The 16,862-nt window shown below is 36.4% G+C and overlaps 1 pseudogene across 1 annotated transcript in view; it reads left to right on the forward strand.

Annotated features, from left to right (window-relative positions):
* The window catches only part of LOC308687931 (complement C3-like), a 70,570-nt pseudogene that overhangs the window by 10,303 nt on the left and 43,405 nt on the right, over positions 1-16,862 (forward strand). The window contains exons 6-17 of the transcript in view: positions 461-549; positions 720-802; positions 901-988; positions 2,254-2,356; positions 2,489-2,609; positions 2,718-2,833; positions 3,077-3,208; positions 3,305-3,496; positions 4,938-5,090; positions 5,160-5,289; positions 5,562-5,603; positions 10,463-10,569. The product of the transcript in view is annotated as a complement C3-like (transcript). The remainder of the gene's footprint in view (positions 1-460; positions 550-719; positions 803-900; positions 989-2,253; positions 2,357-2,488; positions 2,610-2,717; positions 2,834-3,076; positions 3,209-3,304; positions 3,497-4,937; positions 5,091-5,159; positions 5,290-5,561; positions 5,604-10,462; positions 10,570-16,862) is intronic.

Here is a 16,862-nt window from a genome sequence, read left to right on the forward strand (position 1 = left end):
TGTTCAGTTAACTGTTATAAATCAATAACAGCAGACAAACAACAGTAAAAATTAAAGTAAACATGTAATGGTCAAGACTCCAACTAAAGCAAACACCCATCACCTTAATGGTAACTTACAATTTGTGATTTTCTTCTTCAGTGATTCTGCTTGCTAACATCAGGTGTCTTCAATAATTCTCAATAATCACTTAATTAATCACTTAATTATCTCATTAACTTTAACACTCTTGAGTGTGGACTCATACACTCACAGCCCCAGGAGTGTTAATTTTTTTGTAGTAAATGCCGCTCCATCTGAAAGCAGGTGATGGTGATTTACTACTAATCAAGGGAACCGGCTTTACTGATGAGATGCGCCTAACAATATCGCGCGATATATCGCCCAGCCCTAAATGAGCATGTACACTGCTGATCTCAGTAAACACACAGTGTTAATGCTGATTTCTGTGTTTCTGAAGAATCCACAAGGCATCACAGTTTCATCAGAGCAGATATATCCAGTGAAAGGGATGAAGTCTGGAAGCTACGCCATTCCTGAGGTTGCCAGGTGTGTGAAACGCTGACAGGACTGAAGATATTAAACCTGAGTGAACTTTAATGATTCAATGATTTATCTTTAATTTATCTACACAATACTCATAGATGTGATCTGTGTTATAAGATTCATTTGATCTTTTGTATAATGCTTATTTATATTTTGAAATGTTTTTGTTTCAGTCCTGGGATCTGGAAGGTTGTCACTCGGTACACACACACTCCTCAGAAGACGTTTACTGCAGACTTTGAGGTCAAAGAATATGGTAAGATGTGTGTCAACAAAATGTGTGTTTGTGTAAATGCAATAAAACTAAAAGAATGTATTTATTTATTTGTGTCTTTTCTCTGGATTGGTTTATAGTGCCGCCAACATTTGGAGTCAGATTAAGACCCAGTAAGTCTTTCTTCTATGTGGGTGACGAGAGCCTGACAGTCGACATTGAAGCCAAGTAAGACAACATGTTCTGCTTCACTTTATTCAAAATGAATATTTAGTGTGTGCACACACTGATTTAAAATAGATCTCTATGTAAACTATGAAATAATATGTGCTATGAGAGCATCCAAAACTTTTCATGAGTGTTTGAGATAATATAAATTCCAAAAGCAACAAAGACATTTATCTTAGTCTCAAAAGGCATATTTGTTTTGAGTTGTGGTTATTCTGTATTTTACTGGTAGTAGGGCAGGAAAAGCAGGTGATGGTGATTTACTACTAATCAAGGAACCGGCTTTACTGACGAGATGCGCATAACAATATCGCGATTTAAATCGCCCAGCCCTAACTGGTAGTATGAATATTGTTTCCTGTGTATCCGCTCTCATGACTGAAGTTGCCTCGCTCATCGTTCCTCGCCTCCTTGCAGTGCAGTTAGAGGACTGAGATGCTCTTCTAGATGACTGAGATCCAGCGTTTCCGGGCCATGGGCTGGAGGACGGAGGAGCGAGGAAACAAGAAAGCATCAGTTTGAGCATAGAGAAGCACCCACAGATTTTGGGGATGCTAGTGTGAACATGATGGATTAAGGATATTATATATTGATGTATTGATACAATATATTGATGTATGCCGTGTCTGAAAGGAACTCTGTGTGTTCATGTTTATAAGCATGAAGGGATGAGAAGCCCCAGGAAGTGGATTTGAGGCAATATTTGGTTTGCAACATTTGTTTGCAAAAATCTGAATGCATGGACTCTGTTTGCATTTGTTAAATGTTGTCAACAACAACAGCTTAAGGGAAAGCCATAACAGGTTTTATATATCATTTAATGTGACTGAATAAACCTGACATCAGTTGGTTATACCAGGGGTTTTCAAAGTGTGTGGCACAGAGAGCAGCTCCAGAGAATATTGGCTACACTGTAAAATCCAACAGGTGTTCTTCTAACTAAAACTTTTTAGATAACTAACTATATATATATATATATATATATATATATATATATATATATATATATATATATATATATATATATATATATATATATATATATATATACAAACAAAATGAGTAGTGTACATGCTCATATAAAAAATAATAATAAAAAAAACCCTCATGTTGTTCAAAACATGTATGACTGTGGAAAAAGAAAAGAAGGTAGTTAGACAAACGTTCAAGCTGCTTTTTCTCTTTGTGATGAAAGTGGACGTGGATCAGGGACAGTTGTCGTCACCGTTCAGTTTTTACAGCAGAATTTGTCTGTGCTTTTATAGGTACCTGTTTGGACAGAAGGTGGAAGGAAATGCGTTTGTGATGTTTGGTGTGATGGACGGTGAGAAGAAAACAAGTATTGCTTCTTCTCTTCAAAAAGTCCAGGTGAGAGACATTAAACGGTTTACAAGCTGGGATCAATCTAATTTCTCTTCATCTAAAGGATGACTTGAATAAAACATTAAAATGCTTTTTACTGCGTCTTGTTGACTGTTATTGTCTTTCTCATATGAATAGATTAGGGAAGGAGAAGGTGAGGCAGAACTGAGCAGGGAGATGATCACTAAGACATTTCCAGACATTAAGCAGCTGGTTGGACGATCAATCTATGTTTCAGCCAGTCTTTTAACAGAAAGTGGTAAGACTCAACAGAAACTGTACATCTGTATGTTTACATGCCTGTGTGTGATTGTGTATGCTAAATCCTATGTGTGTGTGTGTGTGTGTGTGTGTGTGTGTGTTTCAGGCAGTGAAATGGTGGAAGCAGAAAGGAGAGGCATTCAGATTGTGACGTCACCGTACACCATCCACTTCAAAAGAACACCACAATTCTTCAAACCTGGGATGCCCTTCGATATCTCGGTATAAAACATTGACTAAAAAATAAACAAGTAAACATAAACTATTTAAGTTTGCATGAAATGGAAGTTGCAATAGTTTTTTCTTCCCTATTGTGATGTGCTGTGTAAATATATATATATATATATTATTTTTTTATTTTTTTATTTTTTTGCTTCGGCTTCTATAAAAGGTCCATTTAACAAAACCTGAAGGGTTGCAGGAACTAAGGAACAATTTCATAAATATATTATTTATATATAACAGGTTTACGTAACAAATCCTGACCAGACTCCTGCTGAGAATGTGGAAGTGGAGGTCAATCCTGGAGGTCAAAGATCAAGATTACACATACATGGTAAAGATTATAGTTATTTCATATTCAGCTGCACCACAAATGTATTTATTATGTCAATATCTGATTAACTACCAAAGCTTGTGTTTGAAATCATATGAATATCATAAATACTGTTAACTCATCTTCCTCATTTTCAGATCTTAAGTAAAGGTCAGATTGTTAAAGCGGACAGGATCAAGAGGAGAGGAAAAGCTATAGTGACTCTGTCTCTACCTGTAACCAGAGACATGGTGCCGTCCTTCCGCTTTGTGGCTTATTACCATGTGGGCTCGTCTGAGGTGGTGTCTGATTCAGTCTGGGTCGACGTGAAGGACACGTGCATGGGAACGGTGGGTCAACCACAGAGGTGGAGAGTCCAGGGGTCAGAAAGTAAAAGTCCTGCCATATATTTATTCCACCCATGAACTCACAAAGCAAAAACTCCAGTGTTAAATGAACTCTGCTGTGAGTTTATTTGGCTCCAGACTCAAGAGTGTTAAAGTTAATGAGATAATTAAGTGATTGTTTGAGTGATGATTGAGCATTATTGAAAACACCTGATGTTGACAAACAGAATCACTGAAGGAGAAAAATCACAATTTTAGTCACCATTATGGAGATCAGTGTTTGATTTAGTTGGGCAGTTGACCTTTAAATGATTATCTTTAGATTTTGTTTGGCTGTTGATCTGAGTTATTACAGCCAGATGAACAAAAAGAAAAGTTGATCAGGTGGTGTTGGTTATATTTTAATATAATCATAATTTGATCTGAATCACTGAACTCATTTAGAGCCTAATCTCTGACTTAAATGTATATTGGTCATTACAACATCACAGTGATTCTACAGATTAAGTTCCAGATTTTTCAATATAATTCAAATTATTTCTTAAAAGTTGTTCTGATAAAGAAAAGGAAAATCTTTCTTTAAGGCACACACAGACATCAAGATTCAGTGTATGAATCTCAACAATGGTGGCAAAAAGAATATTCAGTTAGGAAACAAGACAATTCAGATCATAATTTATTCATACCGCAATGCATGATGGGAGCCATGGATGAGTTTTGATTGGTGGCACCCAGAATGCACTGCAACATGCTTTATTATTTGTCACCATTGTTGAGAATCACAGGCTGATTCTTGATGTCAGTGTGTCCAAACATTATATTTTCTCAAAGTCTTTTGATCAGAACACCTTTCAAGAAATCTTTCTGATTACTTTGAAAGGGATTAACATGGCATAATATTAAAATCACAGGCAGCTATAATCAACAAGGTAAACTTAACTCTCTAAATGAGTTTTGTGATTCAGGTCAAATTATGATTTTGTCAAACCATAACCAACACCACCTGATCAACTTAGCTCTTTGTTCATCTGAGAGTTGTAACCCATATACAACAGCCAAACAAAATCTAAAGTTATTAGTTTAAGGGTCAAGAGCCCAACTAAAGCAAACACTGATCTCCATAATGGTAACTTAAAAAAGAGATTTTTCTCCTTCAGTAATTTTGCTTGTTAACATCAGGTGTTTTCAATAATGTTCAATCATCACTCAATCAATCACTTAATTATCTCATTAACTTTAACACTCTTGAGTCTGGAGCCAAATAAACTCCCAGGAGAGTTCATTTAACACTGGAGTTTTTGCTGTGTGAGTTCATGGGTGGAATAAATATATGGCAGGACTTTTACTTTCTGACCCCTGGATTCTCCACCTCTGGTCAACCATCACAGGAAATAGTTGACATGCTCATCAACTAGATCTGATTCAGTATCTCTCGTTTTAACAGCTCAAGCTTCAGGTGAAGAACAAGAGGAATACCTATGGCACAGGAGATCTGGTCAAGCTGCAGATAACTGGAGATCCTGGAGCTAGAGTTGGGCTGGTGGTGGTTGACAAGGCTGTGCATGTCCTTAACAAGAACAGACTCACTCAGACTCAGGTGAAGGATCTTCTTAAGCATCTCAACAGCTTGTAATTTAGCTAATAAATGATCTCTTTGTTGCTTTAGATCTGGGACGTCATAGAGAAGCATAACACCGGCTGTACGGCAGGAGGTGGAAGGGACAGTATGGGGGTTTTCAGTGATGCAGGTCTGATGTTTGAGTCCAGCACCACAGGAGGAACCAACATCAGAACAAGTATATTTGTAATTTCTTCCATTTTAATAAAAATACCATTATATTTTATTTTATATTTCACTAAAATGAATCCATAGGGGCAGTGTCCATGAACATACAATTGAAAAAAATTTCAACAGATTTATGAATGTCTTCAGTGTCTATTATGTTAACTAATTTAAGTTGGTATAATCTGCGCTTGAAAAGCACTGCACCAAGTTCAATTGTAGTGAATTCCCTCTCACACATTAGAGCGCCACATGCTAATTTTATTCTAATTAAATTCCCTCTAGCGCCGGAGTGTCCCTTCCTTTCAAAGAGAAGACGGAGATCGGGTGAGAATCTGCTCTTATGATTCGACCCTTTTAAAGATTAAACATGTTTTTAAAGTTCATCTCTGCTGTTAAATATGTTGTTTATCTGTCATTGTGGCTTGAATGATCCCTGTATTGGAAAAGTTACCATAATCTTAAGGATTATCAGAACATGCTAGTATTGATCCAGCTATGATGTCTACAGAGCCCCTAACGGAAAAAATATGAGATGGGAAGAAAAATATGATAATGCTTTTGCTTTCTCTCACAAATGTATGGCATTCCCCCGAGAAACTTTCAGAAAATAAATAATTGATTAAACAGTGCAAATACACAGTAAAAACCCCAGTGTTAAATCAACACTGCTCAGAGCACATATGGTCCCACTCTACAGAGTGTTAAAATTAACACTGAAGCAGTGTTGAAGTTAATGAGATAATTAAGTGATTAATTAAGTGATGATTGGCCATTAGTGGTGACACCTGATGATAACAAGCAGACTCACTGAAGGAAAGAGAAACACAAGAACTACTGACTTCGAGCCATTATTGCACTTATTATTTTACCAGTTTGACTTTATTTCTGTCATACATCTACACACGGTCTTATTTAGATTTAACAGAAATTTAGATGGTAATGTTTTATGGAATGTTTTGTTTCATGTCACCATTATGGTGGCCAGTGGTTGCTTTAGTTGGGCTCTTGACCCTTTCCTTTTTAACATTAGTATTTTTCTGGCTGCTCCAACTCTGTGTTTATAGAGCATATGTGTTGTGGCAAGAAAAACTATGACTTTGGCTGTGTTTCCTGAAAGCATTGCAAGCCTAATTTGAGCGTACAGACCATTTGTTGCAGTTGGTCTGTTATTAAGTTAGGCTTAAGATGCTATTGGAAATGCAGTCCTGGTTATGATTTGATGATGAAATTACTAGTGACCTGATTCAATGATGTCACCCATCATTATAAACTGATTATCCATATGTTTTATTAATTTTTCACAACAGTAGTTACTTCCAGCAATGTTTTAATGGTCTGGAAGTTTTAAAATCACACAAAGACATCAAGAATCTACATATGAATCTCAACAATGGTGACAATCAAACAAATGCTTCATGTTGCAGTGCATGATGGGAGCCACCAATCAGAACGCATCAATGGCTGACATCATGCATTGCAGCATGAATAAATTATGCAGCTGAATTGTCCTGTAATTTTCATTGTTTTTTTCTGTTGGCTTTTATTTTGCTATTGTTTTGTTCTGACTTTAGTAGCTTGTTTTGTGATGTTCAGAGTTGATCTGTTTGTCACTAGTTTGTGTATTGTCACCATTGTTGAGATTCATATGCTGATTCTTGATGTCTGTGTTTTTAAACACAATAACTTTTTTGCACAAAGTATTTTCAAAATTTTTCCTATTGCTGTTGGATCTCAAACTGTAGAATCTCAGGACTAGAATCACCAATACTAAAACGAGACATCAAGCATATAGTCAAATATTTAGACTCTGAATTACATCAGTGAATCAGGTCACTACATGATGATAATGCTTTTATCATCAAAACATATTCTGAGCAGATCATGTTTTCTCTTATAGTAACAAATGTGCTTTATAAACACAATGATGGAACAGTCAGAGATAAACTTATATTAACAAAATGAAAAGAGTCAAGAGCCCAACTAAAGCAAACACTGACCACCAAAATGGTAACTTGAAAAGAAAAATTCCATAAAACATTACCGTCTAAACTTCTGTTGAATCTCAAGAACTTTTTTCGATGTATGACAGAAATAAAGTCAAACTGGTAATAATAAGTGCAATAATGTGTAATGACTCAAAGTCAGCTGTAGTTCTTGTGTTTCTCTTTTTTCTGTTATTGTTTTTTCTCTTTCCGTCAATGATTCTGCATATTAACATCAGGTGTCACCACTAATGGCCAATCACTTAATTAATCACTTAATTATCTCATTAACTTCAACACTGCTTCAGTGTTAACTTAATTATCTCATTAACTTCAACACTGCTTCAGTGTTAATTTTAACACTCTGTAGAGTGGGACCATATGTGCTCTGAGCAGTGTTGATTTAACACTGGGGAATTAACTGTGTACGATAGGGCTCTAGCACCAATTAGGTGAAATTAAGATACAATTACCGTAAAACTTCAAATAATAGCCGAGTCCCAAATAGACGCTTGTCTCCTTTACACGCCTGGTGTGGCTACAGGTTTGGATAAATAGAGGCCTGGTCTGTTTTTTAGTTTCGGGTTGTATTTAATCCTCTAAAACCTGTCAGATCATCTGTTTAAGCCAGTTCTATGGAGCAGATTGCGCACGCAAGAGAGCCCTGCACATCTGGGCCGGAGCTGTTAGCACAAACAAGGCAGGCAGAGTTAGCGGAGGCCGGAGAGGGAAGTGGAGGAAAGCGACGAGGAGGAGGAATTCGCCAATGAACTTGTCGTTGAGGATCGCGGTGATGATGATAATAATGAATAGGGTCCTTTTGTATCACATGATTGCAGTTGTTTTACAGAGTAGCCTTCATTCTTTCTTGTTGATGTGTTTTGGGCAACTAGTTCCCAGTGGGCACCTTGATGTCAATTTAACATCAGTATGACATCAACATTGATGTCAAAATTACGTCACGAAATAGGTCAAAAATGAAAGTCATATTGACGTCAAAGTATCAATGTCAATTTGATGTCAAGATTTTGACCTCTGCTGTCATTTTGCTGTCATTTTGATGTTATTTTGATGTCATGCTTTGTTGGCATTTGATGTCAATTCAACATTTATTTGACGTCAAGATGTCATGATGTTGATCCCAGCAGGCACAGGATATAGACTACACCATCGGTCTGACGTTGGATTTTGGTTGAAAATGAAAGTCGGTTTGACGTCTAAATCCAATGTTTGTTTGACGTCAAGCTCCAACGTTGGGCAGTCGTTGAATTTTGGTTAGAATAAACCAAACAAAAAGGTGAAATGCATGGCCGTACACTTATTACCAGCTTCACTTAAAACTAACCAGATTTACTTTATTTAATTTCCGGTTTAATGAAATCATATTTTGCATTTTAAAGTCACCATAATGGTGGTTAGCGTTTGCTTTAGTTGTGCTCTTGACCCTTGACTCTGTAATATAAAAAGTTCTTTGGCTGCTATAATTGTGTGTTTATAAAGCATAATTGCTGTAGCTAAAAAAGCCATAAGAAAATGAGATCAGGTGATGTTCTTGTTCAATCATGTGATTGCCTGAATCCCTGATCTTATTCAGTGTCTAATTCTTTGATCATATAGGATTTGTGATTATAATATTGTTTTGTTCATAATAGAAGTCATTATAATTCAGTCATTTAATTCTACAGCATATCCAGCAGTGTTGTTGACATCAAAGTGACATCAGCAGAGGTCAAAATTTTGAGACTTTGACGTCAATATGACTTTACTTTTTGACCTATTTCGTGACGTAATTTTGACATCAATGTGCCCGCTGGGTTCATAGGCTCGATGGACATTACCGGTAACTTGTATTGTTCAGCCCATGGCTGTCACATCGTTTAGTTTTTTTATGCTGCCAATAATCTAAAAGGGGTCGCACACTGTACGAGAAGCGCAGCGCCGCGTCGCGTCTATGACAACTCGAGGTATCGCACACCGGACGCGCACTTTGTCAGTTTATGGCCAGCAATATTATGTTTAAGGATATTATGGAATTAAGATCATGTCTGTTAGTGGTGCAACGGATCATCATTGATCCGTGATCCGTTCGGATCAATATCTTCGGTTCGGCACACACGTGATCCGCGGATTAATTTATGAAAAAAAAAAAGTTGTGCGCATGTCCACACACAGCGTGGTCATGGCGAGCGGAGGAACGGAGGAGCTTGAACTCCCCGCGTCATTTAAATCCCCTGTATGGGAGCATTTTGGCTTCCCTGGAACATGCGTCTATTTCGCTTCAAACGCTCGCTTTATCATTATACGCGCGCGGCGCGTCCTATTCGCTTTGGACGCGCGAAAGGATTCAAACTGTTCAAGCATCGAACTAGACGCGAAGTTGACGCTCTATTCGCGTATGGTGTGAACGCAGCAAAATGAACAGGCTGCGATGTATGCTGGAATGTGTGTGTCAGAGAGAGAGAGAGAGAGAGAGGCACGGGCGCGATCGAACAATCTCACACACACACACACACACACACACACACACACACACACACACACACACACACACACACACACACACATGCTGTTTAAAAGCAAAAATTATCTCATCTTTTGGACATTCATCATATTGCATTGGTTTTCATTTCTTGTCCTCAAACAGAGTAATTTGTTTATTTTGAAGTTACACATTCTACTTTGATTAAAAAAGAAAATCAAATGTGTTTTTAATGGTAGTAGGCCTATCATTTTATACAGAAATAAATGATTTATAATTCAGATGAGAATAACGTTAAAGTTAATTAAAATTTTAAGGAAACAAATATATTGATCTGAAATATAGCAAATTAATTTTAAATTCATTCAGGTAGCCTGCAGTTACCAAACATATCTCAAGGTCTTTTGAATAAAGGGTGACAGTCTTTCATTATCAACTGTTGTTGTGGACTATATAGGCTACTGGAGAAGTATTTGTTCTCCATTTGAGTGAGATGTTTTTATGTGGCTAATTGAGCAAAGTGCTTCCATATATTTTATTATTAGTAGTATTAGTTCAAGAATAAAATAAAAATATCGGATTGATATCGGTATCGGCAAATAGCCAAAGCTGCGGCATCGGTATCGTATCGGAAGTGAAAAAGTGGTATCGGGACATCCGTGGAAACACATCAAGCATGGCCACGCATTTGAAGCGACATCACCCCGGTGTTTCGCTGACAGGAGTGAAAACGAAGGCTGCTCAACGTTCATCAGACCGGGCTAAAACCATCACAAACGCTATCAGTGTGTTTATAGTCACGCTTATAGTCGGCTACAAAACTATACAGGTGTGCAAGGACAAGCATTAAGCTGGTTCAGATCATACCTATCTGACCGCTACCATTTTGTCTATTTAAACGGAGAAAAATCGATCATAACTCCAGTAAACTATGGAGTGCCGCAAGGATCTGTGTTAGGCCCTCTATTATTCTCAATATATATGCTGCCACTTGGAAATATTATAAGGAAACATGGAATTAGTTTCCATTGTTATGCTGATGACACTCAACTATATATTTCATCACGGCCAGATGAAAACGCTAAATTATCCAAATTTACAGAGTGTGTTAAAGATATAAAAGATTGGATGACGCACAATTTTCTTTTATTAAATCCAGATAAGACAGAGGTAATACTTATCGGTTCAAAAAACCGCCCACAAAACCTCCTTCAATACAACTTTAACATAGTAGGGTGTCCTGTTACTTTATCCTCTACAGTAAAAGACCTGGGTGTTATATTAGATTGTAACTTGTCTTTTGAAAATCATATTTCATATGTTACAAAAACAGCCTTTTTTCACCTTAGAAATATTGCTAAATTACGTAACATGCTATCTGTTTCTGATGCAGAAAAGCTAGTTCATGCATTCATGACCTCGAGACTAGATTACTGTAATGCTTTATTAGCTGGTTGTCCTGCATCCTCAATAAACAAGCTACAGTTAGTCCAAAATGCCGCCGCTAGAGTTCTTACTAGATCAAGAAAGTTTGACCATATAACACCAATTTTATCATCACTACATTGGTTACCTATAAAGTTCCGTATTAATTACAAGGTATTGCTACTGACTTATAAAGCCCTAAACGGCTTAGCTCCAGTTTATTTAACGGATCTTCTATCGCCCTATAATCCATCGCGCTCTTTAAGATCACTAAATTCGAGGCTTCTGGTCATACCTAGGATATCCAGATCCACCAAAGGAGGGAGAGCATTTTCACATTTAGCACCAAAACTCTGGAATAGCCTTCCTGATACTGTTCGTTGCTCAGATTCGCTCTCCCAGTTTAAAACTAGATTAAAGACGCATCTCTTCAGCCAGGCATTCATATAATATTTTAATCTTACAGTTAAATCCGGTCTCTACTTCATAAACGCCAGAGGAGAACTGGCCCCCGACTGAGCCTGGGTTCTCCCAAGGTTTTTTTTTTTTTTTTTTTTCTCCATTAGGTCACCTAATGGAGTTTTTCGGTTCCTTGCCACTGTTGCCTTTGGCTTGCTCAGTTGGGGATACTTAATTTGATTAATCGATTCAACAGTGCTATTGATCTGCATTACCAAACGTGGATGTTTTACACCAGAAACATACACTGATGTACTATTTTATTTAATACTGTGAAGCTGCTTTGATACAATCTGTATTGTGAAAAGCGCTATATAAATAAAGTTGACTTGACTTGACTTGACGCTTCATGGAATGAACCCGTCGCGCACCCACTGTTGATTTTATATATTTTAATTTAATATTTTAAAAATGTTAATAAACAAAGACAAAACTTGTGTTTATTTGTCTTGTCCTTTTTTTTTTTTTTTTGCTGATCCGAAAAATGATCCGATCCGTGACTCTGATCCGAGAAACGATCCGAACCGTGAGTTTTTTGATCCGTTGCACCCCTAATGTCTGTACTATGTTATGATTGTACTGTACAATTAAATACAATCGTTGCTTAGTCTGCAGTCTGAATTCACTTTACCTCAGAGCGTCCGTTAACTGAATGAATTGAGAACATCACCTGAAAATCCGATAACATCAGTAATTTTCATTCAAGCAACTGATTTCTGTAAATGAATGTAAAACTGAATGTATATTGCAGTACAGGGTGAAGTCAGTATATACATTAACGGCAATTTGAGACAAAGTACACTCATAGAGAATAATGTGTCCGAATTTTAAAGACGTTGCGCTGCGCTTCTCGTCTGGTGTGTGCCCCCTTTAGACATACGGAAATATAGTAGGCCAATTCTTACATTAACTGATTTGTTAAACACAAACACAGATTTGGTAACCTCCTACACAGCAAAAACTCCAGTGTTAAATTAACACTCCTGGGAGTGTATATGAGTCCACACTCAAGAGTGTAAAGTGTTAAAATATGAGTGTTAAATTAACACTCAAGAGTGTTGAAGTTAATGAGATAATTAAGTGATTAATTTAGTGATGATTGATCATTATTGAAGACACCTGATGATAACAAGCAGAATCACTGAAGGAGAAAATCACAAATTGTAAGCCACCGTTATGGCGATCAATGTTTGCTTTAGTTGGGCTCTTGAACCTTTTACTTTATATTTTATATATTTTGCTTGTCTGCTGTTATTGATTTATAACAGTCAGATGAACAAAGAAAAAATGTGATCTGATGGTGTTGGTTATACTATGACAATCATCATTTGAACTTGATCATTGAACTCATTAAGATCCTTATTTCTGACTTAAATTTATGTTGTTGGTTACAGCATAACTGTGATTCTGCATAAATATCCAGAATTTTAGATATAATACAAAGGATTTCTTAAAAGTTGTTTTGAAAAAAAAAATCTTTCTTTTAGGCACACACAGACGTCAAGATTCAGTCAATGCATCTCAACAATGGTGACAAGCAGAATATTCAATTAGGGAAAAGTAAATTACATAGACAATTCAGATCATAATTTATTCATACCGCAATGCATGATGGGAGCCATTAATGAGTTGTGATTGGTGGCAGCCACTGCAACATGCTTTATTATTGTCACCATTGTTGAGATTCACAGGCTGATTGTTGATGTATGTGTTTCTCAAGAAATTCATTTGAAAGTCTTTTGATCAGAACAATGTTTATTAAATATTTTCAATTATATGAAAAATACTGAAAATCATATTCTGTAGAATCACAGAGCTGTTGTAATAAACTAGTTAAACCAAACCATCTCAATATGTTTAGAGTTAGTTTAAATAGTTTTTCAGATCACATGATTATGTCAAAACATAACCAACACCATCAGATCACATTTTTTCTTTGTTCATCTGACTGTTATAAATCAATAACAGCAGACAAGCAAAATATAAAGTAAACATAAAAGGTTCAAGAGCCCAACTAAAGCGAGTAGGGTCTGCCTGCAGAGCCGGAGGCTGCATTTTCAAGACCCCACTTTTAGGACCGCATTTCTAGGACCCTAGGTTTTTAGTGACAGCGCCACCTACCGAATTAGAGGACCAGCGAAGATGGATGACAATCAGAGTGTGAGTATCAAATGCGAATAAATTTTTACAATTGCGATGCATTTAATTGGAAAGTTAACGTAGCAAACGTGATGGTGATTTGCTAAATAAATAGTCTTGAATGCATAGCCATAGTATTTAGCCTCTAATGCTTGAAAATGAATTGTTAGCACGTTCATTTAACGGAACTGTTGCTTGAAAATGAATTGTTAGCACGTTCATTTAACGGAACTGTTGCGTGATAAGCCTGTGTTGACTTATTGACAGCACAATAAAACTGTAGCATGTTCGTTCTGAAAGCTTGTTAATTACTCATTGTTCTTCCATTTTAATTCAGTTAAAATAATCTTAATGTTTTCACTGTCACGTGCTCACAGTCAGCCTGTTTAACGTTACCCACAATACATGTTATGTGTAGTATGCGTCTACATGCGTCTCTTCATTTTGACATGGTTTTATAATGTGTGCTTTAAATATTATACATGTAAATGTGTGTGTGTGTGTGTATATATATATATATATATATATATATATATATATATATATATATATATATATATATATATATATATGGTCAGAAAATAAGTCATTATTATTTTCAATGTTACAATGTTATTTCTATTCAGATTTCTCAACTGAGATGGGCTTTATTGACATGAGTGTTTCTAGAACCTTTGTTCCCACAACATCAAAACCTTTTTTTTTTTCTCAAATCTTTGAACAGTATGCAATAATAGTATTATGAACATTAATTGATATGTGTGCACTGTTTGGTAACTAAAAAAAAAAAATTAAAGAGTAGAACATGTTCAACTAAATGTTCCTTATTTAATTCACTTCTCTTTCTCTCTCTCTCTCTCTCTTAGGAGTCAGTGATGATGTTGTCCATGAAGTTCTGTTTGTGGTCCACATCATGAACAAATTTGTTTTTGTGTGTGTTCAAGTTCAGTTATTATATATTATTTTGTAAAATATTTTGTGTGTGCAAGTTCAGTTATTATATATTATTTTGTAAAATATTTTGTGTGCAAGTTCAGTTATTATATATTATTTTGTAAAATATTTTGTGTGTGCAAGTTCAGTTGTTATATATTATTTTGTAAAATATTTAGTGTGTTCAAGTTGAGGTGTGATATATTATTTTGTAAAATATACACAATCTACCCCCAGAGTCATCCTTGTCTTCCCTCTATACTTGAAAATGTGGTCGATCTAGTGACTGAAAAGACTATAACATGATTCCTTGTTTATTTTACTTGAGTTATTATATTATGCTAGACCCAATAATTTCTCAACATTCCTAGGAACCAGGTTTAATTGCAATAAATAAAGTAGTATTTGGGTGTAATAAAACTGTAAAACTCTAATGTAGTTAAAACTGGGTGGGTGGAAATACTGCCTGGCACAACTAGGGTCCTGGAAATGCGTTCCTGAGACTGCGGTTCTCCGAGTCGGTAGGTGGCGCTGTCACAAAAAACTAGGGTCCTAGAAATGCGGTCCTAGAAGTGGGGTCCTGAAAATGCAGCCTCCGGCTCTGCAGGCAGATAATATTGACTAAAGCAAACACCAATCACCATAATGGTAACTTACAATTTGTGATTTTCTCCTTCAGTGATTCTGCTTGTTATCATCAGGTGTCTTCAATAATGTTCAATCATCACTAAATGAATCACTTAATTATCTCATTAACTTTAACACTCTTGAGTGTTAATTTAACACTCATATTTTAACACTTTACACTCTTGAGCGTGGACTCATATACACTCCCAGGAGTGTTAATTTAACACTGGAGTTTTTGCTGTGTACTGTCATGCTTTCCGTCTATCAGCCTATGCTATTTGGATAGTTATCTCTAGGCCTACACTCAATGAACAACATCTCAACACTAAATTAAAGGCCTCTCATATAGACGCCTGTCTCAAATACAAGCCGGTGCAGTTCGGCGATTTGGGGAAATAAAAGCCTGGGCTATTATTTGAAGTTTTACGGTTATAGTCAAGTCAAGTGTATTTGTATAGCGCTTTTCACAATACAGATTGTATCAAAGCAGCTTCACAGTATTAAATTAAAATAATACAACAAGGTTTGTTTCTAATGGAATTTATTGATTGATAAAATTAAAATTAATATCCCCAAAATATCCCCAACTGAGCAAGCCAAAGGCAACAGTGGCAAGGAACCGAAAAACTCCATCAGGTGACCTAATGGAGAAAAAAAAAAAACTTGGGAGAACCCAGGCTCAGTCGGGGGTCAGTTCTCCTCTGGCGTTTGGTAATACAAAATGAAATTCACTTTAAAGAAAGGCTTTGTGCTTTCTCTCTGTGAACGTTTTAAAGCAGTGTTTTAGTGCCGCTTTCAGAGCGGTCATGTCCGTAACGGAGAACTGTCACGCCCGTAACATGTGGATCTGAGTGTCGCGATTTCGGCTTCATATCGCATATCGTTACAGCACTAGTTCCAGGACTGCATACTGAATCCTGAATATGAAATACCAGTTCTAATATATAGACGACAGGCAAGCAGTGGATTATATTGGACGACGGGTCAGCGTCAATGGAGAACATTTTCATTTTATGATTATTAAAAAGTGTGTGTGCGTGTCGGAGACAGATAATTGTGTATATTTTAGCGCAAACCAGTACAGAAGTAATCAATAAATTATCGGGGAGGGTAATGCCTTTTTTCACAATCATTTTGGAGGGTGTGGAAGAAATTTAATGTTCTATTATGTTTGCATTGAATTATATTCATAGAATCTTCAAAATGTGATGGTGATTAGATTAATGTTGTGTCGATACGTATTCTTATTAATATATGTGTGTATGTCCTTGTATATGACCTGACAAAAGTTAATGTGACTGAATGTATGACCGAGACAGAGAGTAATATGATTAAATATGATAGACAAATCTAAACAATGTGTCAGTAATGGCTAAGATGTATCTTGATTTAGCCTCGGGAAAACAACCTTGGGGGAGGAACAACTATAACGAATGAAGGATTCCCCCCACTCGTTGTCACACTCTACAGGAACTTTGTAATGACTGTATGACTGCTGACCTTTCCTTGCAAGGGAATATATAATTGTTAAAGACAATT

The sequence above is a fragment of the Scardinius erythrophthalmus genome, assembly GCF_964197995.2.
Source record: "Scardinius erythrophthalmus genome assembly, chromosome: 3".
NCBI classification, from domain to species: domain Eukaryota; kingdom Metazoa; phylum Chordata; class Actinopteri; order Cypriniformes; family Leuciscidae; genus Scardinius; species Scardinius erythrophthalmus.